At 42.0% G+C, this 23,879-nt stretch overlaps 1 protein-coding gene across 1 annotated transcript in view; it reads right to left on the reverse strand.

Annotated features, from left to right (window-relative positions):
• Positions 1 to 23,879, reverse strand: part of LOC140071023 (3-galactosyl-N-acetylglucosaminide 4-alpha-L-fucosyltransferase FUT3-like) — a 393,606-nt gene that overhangs the window by 40,638 nt on the left and 329,089 nt on the right. The window contains exon 2 of the mRNA XM_072118239.1: positions 8,318 to 8,361. The gene's annotated coding sequence lies outside the window, so the exon portion shown is untranslated. The remainder of the gene's footprint in view (positions 1 to 8,317; positions 8,362 to 23,879) is intronic.

The raw sequence follows: 23,879 nt of genomic DNA on the forward strand, positions 1-23,879 counted from the left end.
CACATATATCAATCGTTTTTTTCTGTTGTTTTTGGGCCTTTTCATTCAGGCGCACCGTTTTTGCGCCATTTTTGCGATTAAACGCCAAACTAGCTGCGCAGCAAAAATAACCAGCTTTCCCTCATTTATCCTAGCAATCCAGATGTTTTGCTGCGCCTTATGATATTCATCACTTGCGACTTTTCATTTAGGCGCAAAAACGGGCACAAACACACTCCAGCCGGAAGGTGGCGTTAACTGAGAAGAAAGCACTGAGCCCCTTTGCAGAACAGCTCATTTCTAGCAGCAAAGCTCAGCCAGACACTGCAGACACTAGTACATATAATACAGACATTAGATACATTACAGACAGGAGCTGCAGACTCTATTTACAGTTCATCATCTTCTATTTACAAAACATTCTGCAGAATCCTGAGCTAAAAGCAAGAGAGCTGAGAACGTTGCAGAATGTTGCAGATACTACAGACAAGTGTCCCCCATGTAATTCTGCACGGTATCACCAGTGTGTCTGAGGGGCATACTGTGCAGAATTACAGGGGTGCAGCAGAAGATCAGCACTGGGGGATCCCCTCCAGGAGAATCCCCTGCTGAGGAGGTCACTGGGTGCCACACACCTGAGCTCTGCTGTGAGTGTTATCTTCATGCTGGGCTGTGGGAGAAGCAGAGAGGAGCTTTTAGCCGGATCACATGTAAGTGCCTGAATCTAACATTGCGCCTTAACTGCGCCAAAATTGCGCCTAAACTGTGTTAAAGTAAAGTGATTAATAAGAGGCAGGAAATTAACTTATCACAGATGGTTGTAGCTTGTGATAATTCTGGAAAACAGTGCGCCAGAATTTAGGCGCACAAAAGTGATAAATGTGGCCCTTTCTCTCTTATTCCCTTTTATTTTGTGAGAGTTTTTTTTTTGTTGGGAAAATTGACTGATACAATGAACATTCGATCCTCTTCGCCTAATGTCGCTACATATTAACACTTCAACCCAGAACATGTCCATAAAGTTATATGTAACACCAAAAACACACACATGTTCTGGAATAAAGTTTTTATTTCACACCATCCTCCATTATTTACACCTATGTTAGGACGGTCTCACTCTCATTCTTATGAAGCGCGGAGGGTTCTGTTATTGTGCAGCTAATACAATGGCGCACATCTAATAGTGACTTTTATTATCTCATTAGAGAGTTTGGGTTACCATTGTGTAAGGAACAGACAATGATACATCTGTGTGAATTTTCTGCAGTTCCATTTGCTGCATATTTTGGTGAATATATTGGTGTGGGGTATGTATGCTCTCCTCACATCTTACTGTTTTAGGAAAGTATATTTTCTTTATATAAGTATTCTGGATTTGTACATATTTTAGAGGAAATTTTGAATGTTAATTGCCAAATGCATCGACTGGTTGTCTGCTTTCAAAATTATATAGGTTTTATGGTGCCTTTACCTTTTTTCAGTTTTATTGCTATATTTTGCAGGTTTTACATTTTAGACTGTCTAAAAATGTCTATCTGAAAAGCAGATATCTAGTTATTACAGTTTTAGTGATATTATGTGGATTTATTTATGTGAACATATCAATAGGGCACATTTGTAAACTCTACACATGTCCATGCATTACATTTAGGAGATGAAACATTTTCTGTTTGGATCAAATTTTTTGCCATCAAAGTCAAATTTTAAGTATTTTTTTATAAAATGTTTACATTTGAATCAAAATTGCATGAAGGCGCCTATGTCTATAAACTCTTTGATGCAATTTTGAAAATGGGGCAAGTGTCTGCTTTCAGAAAATATTGGTCCCTCTACCCAATGGGCCTCACAGTCTAATCAACCTACCAGTAATTTTTTGGAGTGTGGGAAGAAACCGGAGGACCCAGAGGAAACCCATGCAGACACAGAGAAAACATACAAAGTCTTTGCAGATGTTGACCAGCGCTGCAAGGCTGTAGTGCTAATCACGGAGCCACCATGCTGCCCATAAATCTCCCTATCATCTATCTATCTCCTATAAAATTCTCCCATATTACAGTTTGTTTTACCATACTAAAGGGAGCCTCTTGCTGACTGTGACTGGTCATAAAATAGTTTTATTTTGGGGCCCCACTTTTAGTTTTGCCCAGGGCCCCACTTTGTCTAGAACCGGCCCTGTGCCTAGGGCAGCACCAACACTAAATACGGCCCTAGTTGGGTTTGTATTTTGATGCTCTGTTGCTTTGCGATGTTTTAGAGCAGCTGAGGTAATCTTTTGTATGAGGTGATCTTCTGAAGCAGCTGAGGTGTATAGGATGAGGTTCTGCATTCAATTGTTGTGATATTACTATGTATAAGTTTAAAGCAATGCTATTATATGAGATCTCTTAAGAAGCACTATTATTTCTGGGATCAACACTTACTATCTATATACCCACTAATATACAGCCCCAGGGCCTTCACTATCTGTGTGTAAGTCACCTGTGCTTCTCCAGATCCTGCATTATAATCACCTTCCCTTTTTTTTCTTTCACTGCTTAACAACTATGGTTAAAATAGATTGTCCAAATTATCAGCCCGTTGCCGCATTTGGATGATCTATTTTGTCCCTGGGATCGGGCTGGAACTTTCAGTTTGCCAGTGCGATCCGTAGCAGGACACCAGCAATTACATTCCCTCTGGGCCCTGCGAGGTCTCTCCTTGGCTACCGGAGGACCTCCATAACTGCAATCTACGGTGGCCTTTTAGGGCCAGTCCAAGACTGGGTCTAATAGGCAAATTATCAGTAAATCACTGACCGTTATAATACATTGCAGTACAGAAGTGTATTGTACAAGTTATCAAGTTAACCCCAGTGTAAGTCCCCTAGTGGAACAGGGAAAAAAAGTTAAAGTTTTTTTTACAAAATAAATCAAAATTAAAACTATAAAAAGCACAAAAATCACCCATTACCCTATGTGTGTAGTGTTAAAAAAATAAAATAATAATTAATGGATTTTAAAAATACAAAACTTACGGCAAAAAACAAGCCCTCATATGCCCATATCAGATAAAAAATTAAAAAGTTATGTCTTTTTGAATTTGAGCAGGAAAAAACAAAATAAGTGCTCTGTCCTGAAGACCATTTAAGGCCGTGTCCTTAAGATGTTAAATACACCTCTAGACCTTTTAGAGTGGAATTTATATACCGTATTTTCCGGGCCATTAGGCGCACCGGAATATAATTCCATATATAAGGCGCATCGGACTATAAGGCGCAGGGTCCGGGGGCGTGGCGAAGGTCCAGGGGGGTGGCGGAGCGGAGACGCGGAGAGGTGAGCGGGGAAGGGGAGCGGGGAAGGGGAGGGGGAGTTGGAGAATGGCAGCGGACCCTACTTACATAGGTCCCCGCTACGGGAGACAGCAGATCTCCAGCGGGAACTGCAGACCGACGCGGCAGAAGTTGTTTGTGCCGCGTGGTCTGCAGTTCCCACTGGTGATCTGCTGTCTCCGGTAGCGGGGACCTATGTAAGTAGGGTCCGCTGCCCTCCTATAGGGTGCACCGGACTATAAGGCGCACTTTGGATTCCGAAGGAAATCCTAGGCTTTTATGTGCGCCTTATAGTCTGGTAAATACGGTACTCATACTTTGCTATATAAAATACACTACTGCCAATGTTATAATCTTTATGACATCTAAATTCATGACATCTGGCCTGAATACTTAACCCCTTAATGGCCCTTTTTGTTTTTGTGTTTTCATTTTTGGGTAGGGCAAATTCTTGCATATTTACTGCCTGAGGTGAATGTTAAAATGCTTCAGAAGTGTATTGTACAAGTGATCAAGTTAACCCCAGTGTAAGTCCCCTAGTGGAACAGGGAAAAAAAGTTAAAGTTTTTTTACAAAATAAATCAAAATTAAAACTATAAAAAGCACAAAAATCACCCATTACCCTATGTGTGGTGTTAAAAAAATTAAATAATAATTAATGGATTTTAAAAATACAAAACTTATGGCAAAAAACAAGCCCTCATATGTCCATATCAGATAAAAAATTAAAAAGTTATGTCTTTTTGAATTTGAGCAGGAAAAAACAAAATAAGTGCTCTGTCCTGAAGACCATTTAAGGCCGTGTTCTTAAGATGTTAAATACACCTCTAGGCCTTTTAGAGTGGAATTTATATACTCATACTTTGCTATGTAAAATACACTACTGCCAATGTTATAATCTTTATGACATCTAAATTCATGACATCTGGCCTGAATACTTAACACCTTAACGGCCCTTTTTTGTTTTTGTGTTTTGATTTTTCACTCCCCCCTCCAAAAAACCATAACTTTTTTTGTTTCTCCATGTAAAGAGCTTTGTGAGGGCTTACACTTCATAGTGATGGTATTTAATATTCCATGCCATGTACTGGGATGCAGGAAAAAATCCCATATGCAGGGAAAGTACAGAAAAACATATTTATACATTTACAATAATTAAAACGCCCTGTATAAAAAAAAAAGAAAAAAGAATTGTTCATTTTGACATTTTCTGTCGATAGTAACTTTTTCATACTTCGGTATACAGAGCTGTGGGTCATGTCATTTTTGTGACTTTTGATGACGTTTTCAATTCTACCATTTTAACAGCTGTAAGGCCTTTGGGTGCAATTTTTCGTTACGGCAGGAAAAAACATTTTTATTTTTTGATAGATCGGACATTTTGGGACGCGGCGATACTTACACTACTACTAACAAGAGATCCCTGTGAACTTCGCTGCAAAAATGTTTTAACTGAATGTATATGCAACGTTGGTTCAAGCTATGTACCCATTGTACCAGTTATATGCCGATGTTCCTCCATAGTGGTCTATTCTGTGTCTTTACCTGGTTTATTTCTGCCTGAGGATTTTGTCTATTTTGTTTGCTTGCCATATGGTCTCATCCAGAGTTCTCCTTAAATGGAGCTGGGGGGTTCATGCACTTGTGCCCAGAAATCTTTGTGTTACAAGACAGAGCCTTGCGCCAAGCCCGTTACCAACTATCTGTGCTCCTTACCTAAAGGTTACAGTCATTATGGTGATGAGTCTGACAGCAAATTGCAGGCCTTTATAAATGCAAGGGTATTACAGGATCAAGACACCCCTTTTTTATTATACTTACCTTTGCCTTCTATATGTTTCACCTATCTGAGTTCAGCTCCTGTGTCTTTGGCAGATTGGTTAAAGTCCTATTGGTCTTTGCCTTTTATTCATGTGTAGTGTGGAATTTAAAGAGGACCTGTAACCTAAATTGATCAAACGAGGCAGTGTTAGAGTGATAGCGTTACAGGAAACCTCCGGTAACGCTGTCAAACACTGCGGCGGGGTACAGTGTAATCATCGGACAGCTAGCAAAGCTGTCCGATGTATTCATGAGGGGGCGGTCTGAGGCGCTGCCTCTTCCCCGGACCGCCCCGCTCGCTCCGTAGGCCGGCAGTGACTGCCGCGCGCTAGGCGGCAGTCACCGCCCCTAGCCACGCCCTAACCCCGCCCCTCATGAATACGTCGGACAGCTTTGCTAGCTGTCCGAAAATTACACTGTACCCTGCCGCAGTGTTAGATGCCGTTACCGGAGGTTTCCGGTAACGCTATCACTCTAACACTGCGGCGTTTGATCAAGCACTAGGAGCTGCTTACTTTACTTGGACTTTATTTGGGACTGCAGGAAGATTTAGAACATCTGGAAAGGGGTGGATTATCTTTAGAGCTCCTCTAGGCCCCACATTTCTTCCTGTTGCCGTGCTGGCACTTTGCAATAAATAAGTGTGGTTTGGTTGTGTGTTTAGGACTCTGCTCAAATAGATAAAAACATTTAAAAATAGCTAAAAAGCTACTGATAAGCAAGTTGAAGGGCACCTGTAGGGCTGCCACCTACAAAATTCCTGTCACTGTGACGATACACAGTAATTTCCTCCTCAGGAATGAATAGGCATATAAACATGCATGCATGAGTTCTCCTTAGATAAAAGGGGATCAATGATAACAATGAGCGGACAACAGTACACAGTAAAGTGTAGAACAAATAAAAAATTGGTTTGAATATAAGAGGAAACTTAAAGGGGTATTCTCGTCTGGGCATTCACATTTAGTTTGATTAATCTGCCATTTCTTCAATTAGATGTTATTAAAAAAAATGTTACTGTGTGAAGATAATTTTCCATAAATGTAGTCATATGGTCCCTTAGAAACGAGATAGCTTCCTCGGATACGGCCACCTCTGCTGAAGGGATTGCACAAATAAACAAAAAGTTTTTGTATATGAAATATCTGAGAATTACTACATGTCCCACAGCCGTCCTGTAATGATGATCGCTGAAGCCCGGAGGTCAGGCAGGGCTCAATAGTACATGTCTGGCCACTGCTGCCTAAATGTGACCTGGTTGTAACCGAGGAATCCATCTCGTTTCTAAGGGACAACATGGCTATGTTTATGGGAAATTATCTTCACACAGAAACATTTTTTTTAATAACATCCAATTGAAGAAATGTTTACATATGGAAGATTAATGAAACTGAATGTGAATGCCGAGACGAGAATACCCCTTTAAGTAATCCAAAAAAAGTCAAAGGGCAATATTGCCTATATCTTAAAAAGAAGCGACCAATAGCGTCACCATGTGAAGAGAAGAGAGGCCTACGCATTCCGCCATGGTGAATTTCCCATCACTCTGGCATGAGCAATAAAGAGTTGCAAATGCGTTGTTTTAAGTGTGTGCGCACAGTATACTAAACTAAAGGTACGTTGCCACAAGTAAGTATGGCCATGGAGTCTTTTATGCAGATTTTATGTACATGGTATAAAATAGTATGCGCATGCAAATGTGCTGAAGAATACAATGTGATAGAAGATACAAATACAGCACTTGTGCTACTGTTGCAAAGTTGCAATTATTTCTTAAATTCCCAGACGCTACTATAGTAAAATGTCAAAATTTTAGTGAAAAGTGTGTTAAAAAACTGTGCAACGTGAAACATTTAAGCATATAAGCTTATAACATAAAAAACCCCTAGTGTTGAGTGCAAGGTGACCTATACAAAATATAGGAAGGAAAGAAAGGATATATACAAGAATCAATGAAAAATAATAACATTTTCTGCTTAAGGGCACAACCTTGCTAAAATCGAAGACACACAATGCACTATAAATCATCATCACAAAGTTAAATAGCAATATATAACCGGAGCAACTGAAAACACTGAAACCAGTCAAATTCTCGAAAGTTTATATAAAGTTTTTATTAGTGACCTGTATAAACACTACACTGTTGTGTTTGTACACACCTCACCCATAAACGTAGTACAGGCAGTCCCCGGGTTACATACAAGATAGGGACTGTAGGTTTGTTCTTAAGTTGAATTTGTATGTAAGTCGAAACTGTATATTTTATCATTGTAGTTCCCGGCAATTTTTTTTTTTGCCCCAGTGACAATTGGAGTTTCAAATTTTTTTGCTGTAATAGGACCAAGAATTATCAATAAAGCTTCATTGCAGACAATTTTAAGCTGATTATTGCAGTCTGGGACTATTTTAAAGCATCCAGAGAGCTTCACCAGAGGTCACAGTGGGCAGAGGGGTCTGTCTGTAACTATGGGTTGTCTGTAAGTCGGGTGTCCTTAAGTAGGGGACCGCCTGTATTTAATCAATATATCACAAATTCTTCCAGAATTAGAACAAAAGAAGATACAGACTGGCCCTTGAGATCAGTAAAAGAAAGGGAAAAGAATAAATCCGAAAAGCATTGTCCAAAGTTCATTTATGAAAACTCGTCTTCATAAAAGAATAAGAATTTTCTCAAATGCGTTACCAGACATAACATTATTGAATTCTTATTCGTTTATGAAGCTAAAAAGACAATGAGAAAATTGTAACAAATAAATCGGCCCCTTATAATTTGCCATTTTTGGCGCTGTACTACTCACACAGCTATACAAATTGTGTGTCTTTCCATTGCAAAATAAAATGTAAGAGAAATTTAAAAGTTATGGGACTTAAAAGGAGAAATTCAAAAGCTATATTTTATAAGAAAAGAGCCTTTATTGTGCAAAACTATTAGAAATTAAAATCTATATTAACATGACATTACTGGTTTTAACAATAATTAACTAAGACAACGTGTAATTTATTGAAAAAAGTGCAAAATATGCACAAAACTATAGCAAAATTTTTTTTTTTCATTATCCTCTAGAAAGGGTAAATTAATGTCAAATGGTTCTAGTAAAAATGCTTTTCTATGTCAACAGGTAGTTTAAAATCTAATATAGTAAATGGTCCCCCGAAGCAAATCTCCAATATTACGATGATTAAAGAGCAAAAGAAAATTAAAGAACTTACTTGGATGATAATGTCTGCTCCTCAGTTTTAGTTCGTAAACTCCACTAAATTACAAATAAGCCCAATGAACAAACTCTGAATGTCAATGAATGTGAATAAGACACATCCACACCCAAACCCCTCCTCCAAAGAAGATACACAGAAAAAAGAAAAAAACTGTTTTTCAAAACCACAACGGTACTTCTAAAGCGTTATGTACAGGTGGGCGGCACTGTGGATAAAAAGGGTTCAACCCAGTGGGTGCAGGCTACGGCAGGTCTGATCCAGGACCGCTGTATTCCAAACTCCAATCGAAAAAAGGTAGCAGCACTCCGTGTCAAAATTCAAGGGTGTTTATTCACCAAGTGAAAAGAAGGCGACGTTTCAGCTAACTCAATGTAGCTATTTTCAAGCAGTGATCACAGTGTTACAAGGCGGGTTTAAATCCCCCGCAGGATGTGACGTCAGTGATGACGACTATCTCATTAACAGTGTAGTATACATACAAATTTGTGGAGAATAAAAAACATGTTACATAAATACATATTATGTCTGTGGTGCTATGGCAATAACGTGCATAGTTTGTGCCATCAGAAAGGAGACACGCAGCACCGCAGCGTTCCAACTCCCATGGACTTCATAAGTCATCTGCGCATGTCCAGGCGTTGCTAGGGAGCCACCCAAGCTTAGCCTGTAGAGACGACTTAAAGAAAAATACAGGAGGACACCTTGAGATCTGCTTTGTCCACTCAAATGTATTCAACCAAGAAGAGGCCGTACTTATGCCTTCGGATGAGGAATCGCTCCGGACGCGCCTGTCAGGGTCCAACGATCACGTACAGTTGCGCGTCCCCCGATGGAGTCTCACCTCTCGCGTGAGTATCGTGCCGATGTGCCGGCGGCCATCTTGGAAGAGGGAAGGAGTGGCAGAGACCTTGGCCGGTGTGCGCCCAATGAGGGGAACAGGTAAGGATGTCCACTAGTGGTAGAGCCCTCAGGACCAGAGTGACTAGCGTCTCCAGGACGTAACCGTTCAGGCGTCAGTAAGCTGTTAGGTGAAACAAGTTCCCAATGTCCATCGGGAACGGTCACCTCCAGTGTGACACCTAGCGAACGGAATCCTCGGTACCAATAGGGTTACCACGGACCTTCTGGGTACCCTCAAAAGGGATGTGCAACAACCGGTCTGGTGTCCTCAAGTATATAAAAAAAGTAAAAAGAAAAGGAAGAAAAAATGCTGGTGCTGGGAGTGGAGAAATTGCTGTCCGGTGGTGGGTGGCTCGTGTCGTGAAAAATATAATCTGTAGAAGACAAAAGCATTGTGTAAATAAAATGTGAAGTAAACAGCAATAAATAATTCTATGTAGTAACGATTAGGTTCGTCCTAACTCAAAAGTAAGAAGTATCGTATGACTGGCAGCTGTCTGGAGTAAATTCACAATAAAGTGTTTAGATTAAATTCTATATTCAGACCATAAGGATGGAGGGAGTTAAGTCTGTGTATCCACATGGTTTCACGTCGCTTCAAGACTTTTTGTCTATCGCCCCTCCTCCTCATCGGCGGGACGTGATCGATAATCGAAAATTTTAGCTGGCGGACATTGTGACCACATTCACTAAAATGTCTTGGGACAGGTAAATCGATTTTGGCTGTATTGATGGTAGAACGGTGGTTATTAAGTCTAAACCTGCATTCCGTTGTAGTTTCCCCCACGTAAATTTTTGGGCAGGGACAAGTCAGGATATAGATCACGTAATCTGACCTACAGGTAACATGGTGTGAGATCATGTATTCTTTTTTGGTGATTGGGTGCACATATCTGTCACCTTTAACCATGTACTGGCAGTTCTCACAATTCATACATGGGAAACAGCCAGGTTTGAGTGTAGTCGGGAGGTTTGGCTTCATTGTAGTGGGACCAATGTCACTTCTCACCAGATGGTCCCTAAGATTCCTGGATCTATTATATGAGAATAGAGGTGGGGATTGTAATTCCCTAATGTCACGGTGGTACTGGGACAATACAGACCAATGCTTGCGTATCACCTGGGAGACAAACCGACTGTGGACACCATATGTTGTCACACAGGGGATGCGGTCCGGTTTGCTCCGCTGCGTACTGGACTGAAGAAGATCATTCTTAATGAGTTTTTTGGCCCTTTCCTTATGTTGTGACACCAACTCACGGGGATAGCCTCTAGACATAAATTTATCAGACATTTCGTTTAATCTCTTTTCAGCCCTTATAGGGTCATCCACTATTCTACGTACCCTTAACATTTGGCTGTACGGAAGGGATTGTGTGATTTGTGTCGGGTGAGCACTATCATATCTCAACAGGTTATTGCGATCCGTAGGTTTGATAAATAAGTCTGTTTTAAGTCTGTCCCCCTCAACATATACTGTAGTGTCCAAGAATTGAATTGAGGAAGGCGAATGGGTTTCCGTGAATTTAATGTCAGGATCCATTTGATTAAGGAAGTCAAAAAATGTCAAAAATTGGTCAATGTCGCCGGTCCAAATGACGAAGACGTCGTCGATATAACGCCACCACCTAAGTACGTGTACGAAGAGTGGTGACGTATATATCAACGATTCCTCTAGAAATGACATAAAAATATTGGCATATGTGGGGGCCATGTTGGCCCCCATCGCCGTACCCCGTAGTTGTAAATAATAATGATCACCAAAAAGAAAATAGTTGCATGTCAACACAATCTCCAGTAAACCTAGAATAAAGGATTGGCAGTCAGCCGACATGTCCGTGGTGTCAAGTGTCTTTTGGATGCAGTGAAGACCTCTTTCATGATTGATACTGGTATAAAGACTTGTCACGTCAAAGGATGCTAGAATAACATTAGGTGGGACCGTGATCTCCACCAATTTCTTTAAAAAATCAGACGTGTCTTGAATGTATGATTTGGCCAAAACTGGAAATCTATTTAGAATTTTATCTAAGTAGATCGCTGATGGAGACAAGATCGAGTTTCGTCCAGAGACGATCGGTCTACCCGGGGGAGACTCGAGTCTCTTATGTATTTTAGGGAGGCAATATATTACCGGAGTAACCGGCTTCTCTGGAAGCAGGAATGTCTGAGTTGCTTGATCTATAATATCATTAGCGAAGGCATTATCAACCAAAACGCGTAATCTTTTGCGAATCCAGGGAAGGGGATTCTCAGAGAGCTTGTGATATACCTTTATGTCATCCAACTGTCTCTGAATTTCATTGACATACCCACTGCGATCCATGACGACAATGGCTCCGCCTTTATCAGCCGGTTTAATCACCATTTGCTCGTCATGGATCAATTCAGTGAGAGCTAGCCTGGCTTTGCGTGAAAGGTTATTGCGTATGGCAGGTGAGGTGGAATCTTCCCATTGCGACTGTAACCTAGAGATATCATTTTTAACTAACATGATGAAGGTTTCTACAGCATTAGAGTTTACAAACGGCATGAAGTTGCTCTTATTGTATAAACCAAGGTTTTTTAAACATAATTCTGAACATGGGACACCAATCATCAGATTGGGGTTGCTGTCCTGTTGGGAAAACCATACCTTTAATTTAATGGTTCTAAAAAAGCGAGCTAACTCGGCCTCAAGCCGTAACCAATTAATTCCTTCTGTGGGACAGAAGGTAAGTCCTCTACTAAGTAGGTCCATCTGAGCTGTAGAAAGTAAACGAGATGATATATTTACCACAAGATTGTTGTCTTCTGGTTGTTTATTCATCGGTATCATTTTCTCTGTGTCAGGGATTTCAGGGATTTGCCACTTCTGGTCATTGGGCTGTTTCCTGTGTCGCCGGCCACCGCGACGGATTTTTCGCCTCCTCCTTTCGGTTGTGTCTCGCCTGGTCCTAAAAAAGGAGCCTGTTGGAGATCATTTTTCTGTCGTGGATGAGATGGTTGTCTATTCGTCGATTTTGCAGATTTATTCCCTTTTGTGCGTATATCTCGTGGCTCATCTTGTTGCCAATTATAGACTTTTCCTGTTTTATAATCTTCCGAGTCTCTATGCCATTTATGGCGTTTTGTCTCTTCTTGTTCCTGTTTAAATTTCAAGAACACCTGCGTCGCTTTGTCTTTATAGGCTGCAAAATCTGTTGGGCCCAATAGTTGCTGTAGTTGGGTCTCATAGCCTGCCACCTTCGAGCTGGAAATTAGGATTTCTTTTTGTAAAAAATCAACATTTAACAAAATTATGTCCAGAGCATATTTGTTCGTGAGACCCTCAAAAAGTTGGCAAAAGTCCTTGTTATTTGGAAATAAGTTGGGTCTTAGATGAGGACGTAGTCCACGCGGAATTATTTTATGTCGATAATACTCCCCCAAAATGGATAAGTGGAGGTTAAGAGAGATTAACTTCCGAGATTCTGATTCATATTGTCTTTTAATATCAATTTTTGATGGTACACTTAAAAATGTGGTGTCTCCCATAGATCCACCAAGGATACGGTTTACTTCATCTTCATTGTAGGAAAACATCACAGGTGAAGATTTCTCATTATGTAGTATATACAGGTTCTCGCTTACGTGCACAGCTCCAGGATCCATCAAAAGCGTTATGTACAGGTGGGCGGCACTGTGGATAAAAAGGGTTCAACCCAGTGGGTGCAGGCTACGGCAGGTCTGATCCAGGACCGCTGTATTCCAAACTCCAATCGAAAAAAGGTAGCAGCACTCCGTGTCGAAATTCAAGGGTGTTTATTCACCAAGTGAAAAGAAGGCGACGTTTCAGCTAACTCAATGTAGCTATTTTCAAGCAGTGATCACAGTGTTACAAGGCGGGTTTAAATCCCCCGCAGGATGTGACGTCAGTGATGACGACTATCTCATTAACAATGTAGTATACATACAAATTTGTGGAGAATAAAAAACATGTTACATAAATACATATTATGTCTGTGGTGCTATGGCAATAACGTGCATAGTTTGTGCCATCAGAAAGGAGACACGCAGCACCGCAGCGTTCCAACTCCCATGGACTTCATAAGTCATCTGCGCATGTCCAGGCGTTGCTAGGGAGCCACCCAAGCTTAGCCTGTAGAGACGACTTAAAGAAAAATACAGGAGGACACCTTGAGATCTGCTTTGTCCACTCAAATGTATTCAACCAAGAAGAGGCCGTACTTATGCCTTCGGATGAGGAATCGCTCCGGACGCGCCTGTCAGGGTCCAACGATCACGTACAGTTGCGCGTCCCCCGATGGAGTCTCACCTCTCGCGTGAGTATCGTGCCGATGTGCCGGCGGCCATCTTGGAAGAGGGAAGGAGTGGCAGAGACCTTGGCCGGTGTGCGCCCAATGAGGGGAACAGGTAAGGATGTCCACTAGTGGTAGAGCCCTCAGGACCAGAGTGACTAGCGTCTCCAGGACGTAACCGTTCAGGCGTCAGTAAGCTGTTAGGTGAAACAAGTTCCCAATGTCCATCGGGAACGGTCACCTCCAGTGTGACACCTAGCGAACGGAATCCTCGGTACCAATAGGGTTACCACGGACCTTCTGGGTACCCTCAAAAGGGATGTGCAACAACCGGTCTGGTGTCCTCAAGTATATAAAAAAAGTAAAAAGAAAAGGAAGAAAAAATGCTGGTGCTGGGAGTGGAGAAATTGCTGTCCGGTGGTGGGTGGCTCGTGTCGTGAAAAATATAATCTGTAGAAGACAAAAGCATTGTGTAAATAAAATGTGAAGTAAACAGCAATAAATAATTCTATGTAGTAACGATTAGGTTCGTCCTAACTCAAAAGTAAGAAGTATCGTATGACTGGCAGCTGTCTGGAGTAAATTCACAATAAAGTGTTTAGATTAAATTCTATATTCAGACCATAAGGATGGAGGGAGTTAAGTCTGTGTATCCACATGGTTTCACGTCGCTTCAAGACTTTTTGTCTATCGCCCCCCCTCCTCATCGGCGGGACGTGATCGATAATCGAAAATTTTAGCTGGCGTCCACAGTCGGTTTGTCTCCCAGGTGATACGCAAGCATTGGTCTGTATTGTCCCAGTACCACCGTGACATTAGGGAATTACAATCCCCACCTCTATTCTCATATAATAGATCCAGGAATCTTAGGGACCATCTGGTGAGAAGTGACATTGGTCCCACTACAATGAAGCCAAACCTCCCGACTACACTCAAACCTGGCTGTTTCCCATGTATGAATTGTGAGAACTGCCAGTACATGGTTAAAGGTGACAGATTTGTGCACCCAATCACCAAAAAAGAATACATGATCTCACACCATGTTACCTGTAGGTCAGATTACGTGATCTATATCCTGACTTGTCCCTGCCCAAAAATTTACGTGGGGGAAACTACAACGGAATGCAGGTTTAGACTTAATAACCACCGTTCTACCATCAATACAGCCAAAATCGATTTACCTGTCCCAAGACATTTTAGTGAATGTGGTCACAATGTCCGCCAGCTAAAATTTTCGATTATCGATCACGTCCCGCCGATGAGGAGGGGGGGCGATAGACAAAAAGTCTTGAAGCGACGTGAAACCATGTGGATACACAGACTTAACTCCCTCCATCCTTATGGTCTGAATATAGAATTTAATCTAAACACTTTATTGTGAATTTACTCCAGACAGCTGCCAGTCATACGATACTTCTTACTTTTGAGTTAGGACGAACCTAATCGTTACTACATAGAATTATTTATTGCTGTTTACTTCACACTTTATTTACACAATGCTTTTGTCTTCTACAGATTATATTTTTCACGACACGAGCCACCCACCACCGGACAGCAATTTCTCCACTCCCAGCACCAGCATTTTTTCTTCCTTTTCTTTTTACTTTTTTTATATACTTGAGGACACCAGACCGGTTGTTGCACATCCCTTTTGAGGGTACCCAGAAGGTCCGTGGTAACCCTATTGGTACCGAGGATTCCGTTCGCTAGGTGTCACACTGGAGGTGACCGTTCCCGATGGACATTGGGAACTTGTTTCACCTAACAGCTTACTGACGCCTGAACGGTTACGTCCTGGAGACGCTAGTCACTCTGGTCCTGAGGGCTCTACCACTAGTGGACATCCTTACCTGTTCCCCTCATTGGGCGCACACCGGCCAAGGTCTCTGCCACTCCTTCCCTCTTCCAAGATGGCCGCCGGCACATCGGCACGATACTCACGCGAGAGGTGAGACTCCATCGGGGGACGCGCAACTGTACGTGATCGTTGGACCCTGACAGGCGCGTCCGGAGCGATTCCTCATCCGAAGGCATAAGTACGGCCTCTTCTTGGTTGAATACATTTGAGTGGACAAAGCAGATCTCAAGGTGTCCTCCTGTATTTTTCTTTAAGTCGTCTCTACAGGCTAAGCTTGGGTGGCTCCCTAGCAACGCCTGGACATGCGCAGATGACTTATGAAGTCCATGGGAGTTGGAACGCTGCGGTGCTGCGTGTCTCCTTTCTGATGGCACAAACTATGCACGTTATTGCCATAGCACCACAGACATAATATGTATTTATGTAACATGTTTTTTATTCTCCACAAATTTGTATGTATACTACACTGTTAATGAGATAGTCGTCATCACTGACGTCACATCCTGCGGGGGATTTAAACCCGCCTTGTAACACTGTGATCACTGCTTGAAAATAGCTACATTGAGTTAGCTGAAACGTCGCCTTCTTTTCACTTGGTGAATAAACACCCTTGAATTTTGACACGGAGTGCTGCTACCTTTTTTCGATTGGACAACGGTACTTCTAAATATATCTTCAGATAAAAAGAACCTTTTCAATGCTTAGAATATTATATTTAATTGAAAAATTCCCTAAAAGAATGTTGAGTAGCCTGTATAAAGATCTCATGAGTCTCAGTTGAATCATAAATCATACGAAGCATACATATAAACAGGGGCAAATACCATAAAAATACAGCATGTAGATTTAGCACAGTGCATCCAAGATAGTCAAGGTATGTATTGGAGGAAGTGTCTGCATGTCTAGTGATCTACGTCAGCAGTAGTGATGAGTAAAACTGAACTGCAAAGTTTGGGTCCATACTGAATTTGGCAGGTTTGGCACCCAACGAGCCAAGTGCTTCTGTTCGGAATCCGGGTCTGTGTTTGGGGAAAAGGGCCAAGATGAAGCAGCCAATCAAGCAGCTTCAGAGCCAGATTTTAGGGGGGCCCCCACCACTTTACCCTTAAAGGGGCCCCCACCAAATGGGGGCGATTCGGGCAGTCATGCGTCTGTGTCCACTGTGTATTTGGGTCTGGGCTTCCCGGGCCGTACCAGGCAGACATGGGGCATGCCCCGACTTCAGCCTATGGCAGAGCCAGGGAACAATAAATTCCCTGCTCTGCCATTAGACCGTCTGAGCTAAACCAAGATGGCGGCGCCATGCCGCTAGTGCCGGCGCAGTGTGGGACATCACTACGCCTACGCAGAGAGTGACGTCAATGCGCTTCCTGTCGGCAGGATGCCGCCGTCTTTGTACACTTCCATGGGACAGCGCGAGGGAAGAATATGAGGTCGGCGCCCAATGGGGGAACAGGGGAAGGTGAAGTATAATTTTATTATTTTAACTTGGACTGTATATAGGTTTTATAGGGGGATTGTATATGGTTAGTTATTATAGGAGGTGTATAAAGTTACAATAGGGGGACTGCATATAGTTAGTTATTATAGGGGGGTACATAGTTATTATGGGAGTATATAGTTCTTATAGGGTGAATGTATAAAGTTAATGCTGGGGGACTGTATATTGGTACTGTTGGGGGTCATATAGTGATTACTAAGGGGCTGTATATAGATATTGCTGGGGGGGCTGTATATAGTTGTTGTTAGGGGCTGTATATAGTGATTACTAGGGGCTGTATATACTGATTGCTGGGGAAGCTGTAAATAGTAATTACTGGGGGGCTGTATATAGTTATTGTTGGGGGTTATATATAGTGATTACTGGGGGCTAGATACAGTTACTGCTGGGGCGGCTGTATATAGTGATTACTAGGGGGCTGTATATAGTGATTGCTGGGGGGCTTTAAATAATGATTGCTTGGGTACTGTATATACTTTTTGCTGGGTGGTTGTATATAGTGAATGCTGGGGGGTTCTATGTAATGATTACTTGGAGCTGTATATAGTGATTGCTGGGGGGCTCTATATAGTGATTGCTGGGGGTTTTTATATAGTGTTTACTGGGGAGCTGTATATAGTGCTTCCTGGGGGGTTGTATATAGCGATTACTGGGGGCTGTATATAGTGATTGCTCGGGGGTTGTGTATAGTGATTACTGGGGGCTGTAAATAGTGATTACTGGGGGATATATATAGTGATTACTGGGGGAGCTGTATATAGTGATTACTGTGGCTGTCTACAGTGATTACTGGGGGGTTGTGTATAGAAGATGCTAGGGGGCTGTATATAGTGATTATTTGGGGCTGTATACAGTGATTGCTGGGGGTTGCATATAGTGATTACTGGGGCTGCATATAGTTATTGTTGGAGGCTGTATATAAATATCACTTGGGGCTGTATATAGTGAATATTAGGAGCTGTGTATAGTTGTTACTGGGGAGGCTATATAAAGTTATTGCTGGGGCCAGTATATAGCGGTTGCTCTACCCTGTCTAGACTACATTCAATGGGGGCCCCCACTAGTTTTTCCACCCAGGGGCCCCCACCAACCTTAATCCAACTCTGATTTCCTCTGTAAGCATGCCTGACTGGGCATGTGACTCCAGCCACTGTTAAACATAGGAGATTGAGCTAGGAAGAGTTTGTTGCTTGTCATAGGGTCAGTCAGATAGGCAGGGACTTCTAAAAAAATCAGCAATTTCCCTTTTCAGGGCACTTAGATACAGAGAGGAGGCTGTTCTTATAAGAGACAGGTGGGAATCTGAAATAGTTGCTTTGTTTAGGGCACTCTTAAAAACTGCATTAGGCTACTCAAAGGCTTCTGTAGTGCAGGGATATTCTTACTGATTATAGAGAATTATACTACAATACTTGTAAAGACCAGACAGGAATATTATTGTCTCTGTAAAGTTTTCAGCTTGAATAAAATCCTAAATCATCAATCATACCTTGATTGTAAAGTTGCTCCTGTCAGTGAATAGCATCCAGTAATACTTTGATTGTAACATTGCTCCTATCAGTAAATAGCACGCACTAATACGTACATCATACAGTTGCTCTCCTAAGTAAATAGCATGCACTAATACGTACATCATACAGGTGCTCTCCTCAGTAAATAGCATGCACTAATACGTACATCATACAGGTGCTCTTCTCAGTGGATAGCATACTCTAATACATAGACCATAAAGGTGCTGTTGTCAGTGAATAGAACACACTAATATGTAGATCATAAAGGTGCTGTTGTCAGTGAATAGAACACACTAACATGTAGATCATAGAGGTGCTGTTATCAGTGAATAGTGTACCCTAATAGGTAGATCATACAGGTGCTCTTCTCAGTGAATTGCACACACTAATACATTTATCACAGACTTGCTGTTGTTAGTGAATAGCGTCCATTAAAACATAGATGATAAATATGCTGTTGTCAGTGAATAGCACACTAAAACATAGATAATAAAGGTGCTCTTCTCATTGAACAGCATGCACTAATAAAGCTGATGTCATCTGTTTTTTTCTTTAGAATTATAGAAAATACATTTCAACTATGTTCCATGGTAAAAAAAAAAAAAACTGCACCCAATACACCGAGGTAGTCAAACTTGCCGCGTTAACCTGTTATGTTGCATTTCTCCTCTACACCTGTATTATTAAAATTCTTAGGATTGCTATACTTAATAACCAAAGTTTGAACATCACAAATACAGTAAATGCACTATATAGATTAGTTACAAATCTTTATTAAATTATAAAGGACATGATTACAACTTAGACATCAGTAAAAAGCCAAACAAAATAAAAAGATGTGTGTCACAGTACATGTTATCCGTTACCCTACCCTTCTAGTATGATATTCAATATTATCGTGATAGGTATGGTATGAACTCATGAACATATGAACCCATGGGGGATTCTATGTTATAGAAAGTCAATATTAATTACAAGACATATTGCACAAGGGCCCGATGAATAATACTATATACTGTACATATACACAAGTACTCAATCATAGTGATATGAAATCTAATATATAGCACTAAACCCAGTCGCAAATATATATAGTGGAACATTAATAAATATCCTAAAAATTCATATCCTATCAATAGTGTAAATATACATGTAATTAAATATAGGGTGAAAAAACAAGATACCCAAGTAAAAATGAAGGTGAAGGTGAACACACGTAAAAAAATAAAAAGTGATAGTAGCACATTAATATGGTAACAATAAATGGTGACAAAAAATGTATTGTAGTAGTATCATCATAAGAAGAAAAACAGCGGGTAATAAAACCAGTGCAAGATCTTCTGGAATACATCAATACAAATCTAAAATATGGTTGGAAAAAAAAGGAAGAAGGGGAACAAAGGGGAAAATAAATACAAAAAAACAATTAGTCAACATAATAAAACCAAACACTTAAAGCAAATAATAATAAAGATGAGGAATCGGATATTGGGTGAACCAAGTATATAGGACTAAACTATTTATAAGAATGGGGCGAAACTCAAATGCTCATTGAGCTCTTTAGGGGATACCGTATCAAGCAAATATATCCAAATATATCCCTCTGTGCCAAGTTCTATTTCCAATTTCCCCCTCTACTGGTATCCACCAGTACCCTGTCTATCCCTCTTACCTTCAATTTAGATCCATCACAATTGTGATGTACTTAGAAATGTTGTGGAATTGTCTTCAGACCTCTTCATCTTTTGCCGCTTAAATGCCTAATACATGTTCTCTTACTCTTCGGCAAAGTTCCCTGGAGGTAACTCCAATGTAGATCAAATTACACGGGCAAGTCGCAAAGTAAATTACCCATATTGTCGTGCATGTGGTAGTGTGAGTAATGTTGTACTGTCGGTGCCTGTTGGAGCCAAAGAAAGTAGTGATCATCTCAACATTAGTGCAGGCTACACAGTTACCACATGGGCGATTGCCCCATCTCGAGCCCCGGGATCCAAAATTTTCTTGTGGTGTTTTTCGATTATAAAGAAAAATAGTCCCTCAAGTTTTTAGAACGACGGTATGTAATAGAAGGGATCCTAGGTAGATAGGGCTGCAGCATATGGTCGCTCCTCAATATCGACCAATACCTGTCCAGAATTTTTTTCATTTAGTCCCACTGGGGGTTGTAAGTAGTTGTAAAACTTACCATGTTCCGTTTCTTTTCAACTTTGCAATTCGGGGCAAGTAGGTCTTCCCTCCTACTTTTCTTTGCTCTGAGGTACCCATTCCTGATCGATTGATCGGAATATCCTCTTTCACGGAAGTGTTGTTGTAAATGAATGGCCTGGTTCTCAAAATCTGAATCATTACAGCAGAATCGACGAATTTGGAGGAACTGACCAATGGGGATGCTGTCAATTAATTTTCGAGGGTGTGAAGAGCTGGCATGAAGAAGTGTGTTGCTTGATGTCTCTTTCCTGTAAACATCAGATGACACCGTAGCATTATCGTCCACATTGAAGAGAAAATCCAGAAATTCCATATTCGTTCGTGCCATTTTATAGGTTAGTTTCACATTGATTTTATTGTTATTCAGGTCCAGTATGAATTTGTGGAGCTCGGTCTCTTGTCCCTGCCAGATCATAACAATATCATCAATACCTTATATACTCGAGTATAAGCCTAGTTTTTCAGCACAAAAAAATGTGCTGAAAAGCAAAACTCGGCTTATACTCGAGTAAAAAATATATATGTTTTACCAGGTTTTTGTGGTAAAATTAGGGGTCTCGGCTTATACTTGGGTCGGCTTATACTCGAGTATATACGGTATATCTGGCATAAAGATGTACTTTGTCTATATGAGGGTTAGTGAGGAAAATCTCCCTCTCCCACAGCCCCAGGAAGACATTAGCATATGAGCTAATACCATACCTGTGCACTGTAGCAGTAGGTAAAAATTCCCTTTGAAAGTAAAATATTATGGGAGAGGGCAAATTCCAAGAGCCTTACTAAAAGCTTAACCAAATCTGGGTCAAGGTTAGAGGACTCAAGAAAGAATTTTGTATGTCGTGACTGTGGCGAATCGAGGTGTACAATGACTCGATATCACACGTGGCGATATCTAAGTGTAGACCATTGAACTTCCTCAACACATCCTTGGTATCCTTCAAATATGAAGGTAATGTTTCTACCAACGGACGGAGATGATAGTCAATCAGTTTGCAAATTGGTTCACACAAGCTCTCCATGCCCAAAACAATTGGTGGATTCAAGGGGCGCTTATATACCTTGGGAAGCAGATAAAAACAGGAGACCTTAGGGTATTTCATATTAAGCTAGTCATTTGTTTTTCTGATAAGATGTTGAATTCAACAGCCTCTCTAAGTATAGTACTAAGTTAATCCTTGAACTTAACAAGGGGGTTAGATATAAGTTTTCTCTAGCATGTGGCGCTACGAAGTTGGGGAAAGGCCTCTTTTTCGTAGTCCCTAGTGGGCCACATGACTACATTCCCCCCTTTGTCAGAGGGTTTGATCACAAAATCTCTCATCTTGCTAAGTTCTGTAATTGCCCATCGCTGTATCTTAGTACAGTTAATGTCTCGGCTAACCCTAGGGATTTTTTAAAATTCTTAGGTAACCAATTTCACAAACAGTTGAATATCCGGATGGTTAGATAATACTGTAAATTTGCATGATCTTGTAAGTAAAGATGCTGGGAACTTACCTTTTCTGTTGTACCCATTCTGTTCCTCAAGTGTTTGTAGAGCCAGAATTTCTTGATCAGCAGGGGAAATTTCTTCATCCTTCTCATGAAAAATTCTCATGAAAACAAGCTTCCTGGTAACTACAGATGAGCGAGTATACTCGTCCGAGCTTGATGCTCGTTCGAGTATTAGAGTACTCGGAACAGCTCGTTGCTCGGACGAGTATTTCCCCTGCTCGAGATCGAGCATTTAATTAAGAAAGACAGTGAAGAACAGTGAAGAATAGAATAAAAACAGTGAACACAGGATCATTTAAGTGAAGAACACAGTGAAGAACAGATTGCAGATGTTCCGAATATCTGCTCACTTAGCTGAAGACATGAGCGCAGACGCTGGATCAGGCATGCAGGAGCGGAGGCTGCAGTGGAGCGGAGCTGGGCTGGAGCAGAGCGGGCATCACCGAGCAGGTATGGAGGAGCAGAGCGAGCAGCCATGGAGGATCGGAGCGGGCATGGAGGAGCGGGCATCACGGAGCGGAGCGGGCATCACGGAACGGAGCGGGGCTGGAGCGGGCATCCCGGAGCGGGATCACGTAAAGGAGCGGGGCTGGAGCGGGCATCACGGAGTGGAGCGGGGCTGGAGCCGGCATCACGGAGTGGAGCAGGCATGGAGGATCGGAGCGGGCATGGAGGAGCAGGAATCACAGAGCGGAGCGGGCATCACGGAACAGACCCAGTAACAAGAACAAGAAGTCATGATGAACAATATGTGTGAAGAACAACTTGCAGATGTTTGGAAACATCTGCAAGTTGTTCTCTACACATTGTGAGACACTGAAGGGGTTAACTGTGGATGGGCGGTATGTTTCCCCTAGGTTTTGCTATTATGCAAGGCCTTAGTTCTGAGGTTGTGTTGTCCAGCACCTTGGACACAGGTGGTGGGAACAGCCCCAATCAGCCTAATAAAGCCGCTCAGCAGAGCTGAGAGTGTGGTCTCTCTGGAAGGAGGCTGGAGAGCACGCAACCTTGACCTCTGTGCCTGGAGCAGCAAAAGTGTTTTTGTTAGTGGTGAGTCAGAGGACCATTGTTTAGTTAGCACCCTGACGGGTAGGATATTATTTTGTTTTTGATGCCTGAATGTGAAGGCTGTTTTATTTAGTTCCTGCTGAAATAAACACAGGCTAGACCTGTTTTGGACTGTACTTTGGTGTCACTGTCGTGAACTGCATCACAGCACCCCGCTACCACGGTCTCTACTGGGCCAAATCTCCCACATATGGTGCTTCGGATTGCGGGCAGTTCAAAAAGACATACACCTGAAAGGCTCGCTACATCCTGCAACATTGCATGGCCTGGGTGAAAACAGCAGGAAAATTGCAGGATACAGCCAAGATGGAGGACTTTATTAAATACCTGCAAGAGGAGGCCAGAGCTAATCGGCAGCAGCAGCAAGCCATGCTCCGGCAACAGCAGGAAGAGTCCCAGGCTAATCGGCAGCTGCAGCAAGCCATGCTCCAGCAACAGGAGGAGAGGTCCCGCCAGCAGCAAGCCATGCTCCAGCAACAGGAGGAGAGGTCCTGTCAGCAGCAAGCCATGTTGAAGCTGATGATGGAAAAGTTTTCTGGCATTATGGCAGCACCGCAAGCGACGACTACTGAGGGGTCTCATACTGGTCTGCAAGGGTACCCGGTTGTCCAGCGTTCCGCACGGGCTGCAGTACAAAAGGCTTTACAAAAAATGACGACGACCGACGACGTGGAGGCGTATCTCACGGTGTTCGAGCGAATAGTTGAGCGAGAGGTGTTACCAGCTGAGCAGT

Source organism: Engystomops pustulosus, chromosome 7 (assembly GCF_040894005.1).
Source record: "Engystomops pustulosus chromosome 7, aEngPut4.maternal, whole genome shotgun sequence".
In the NCBI taxonomy this organism is placed as follows: domain Eukaryota; kingdom Metazoa; phylum Chordata; class Amphibia; order Anura; family Leptodactylidae; genus Engystomops; species Engystomops pustulosus.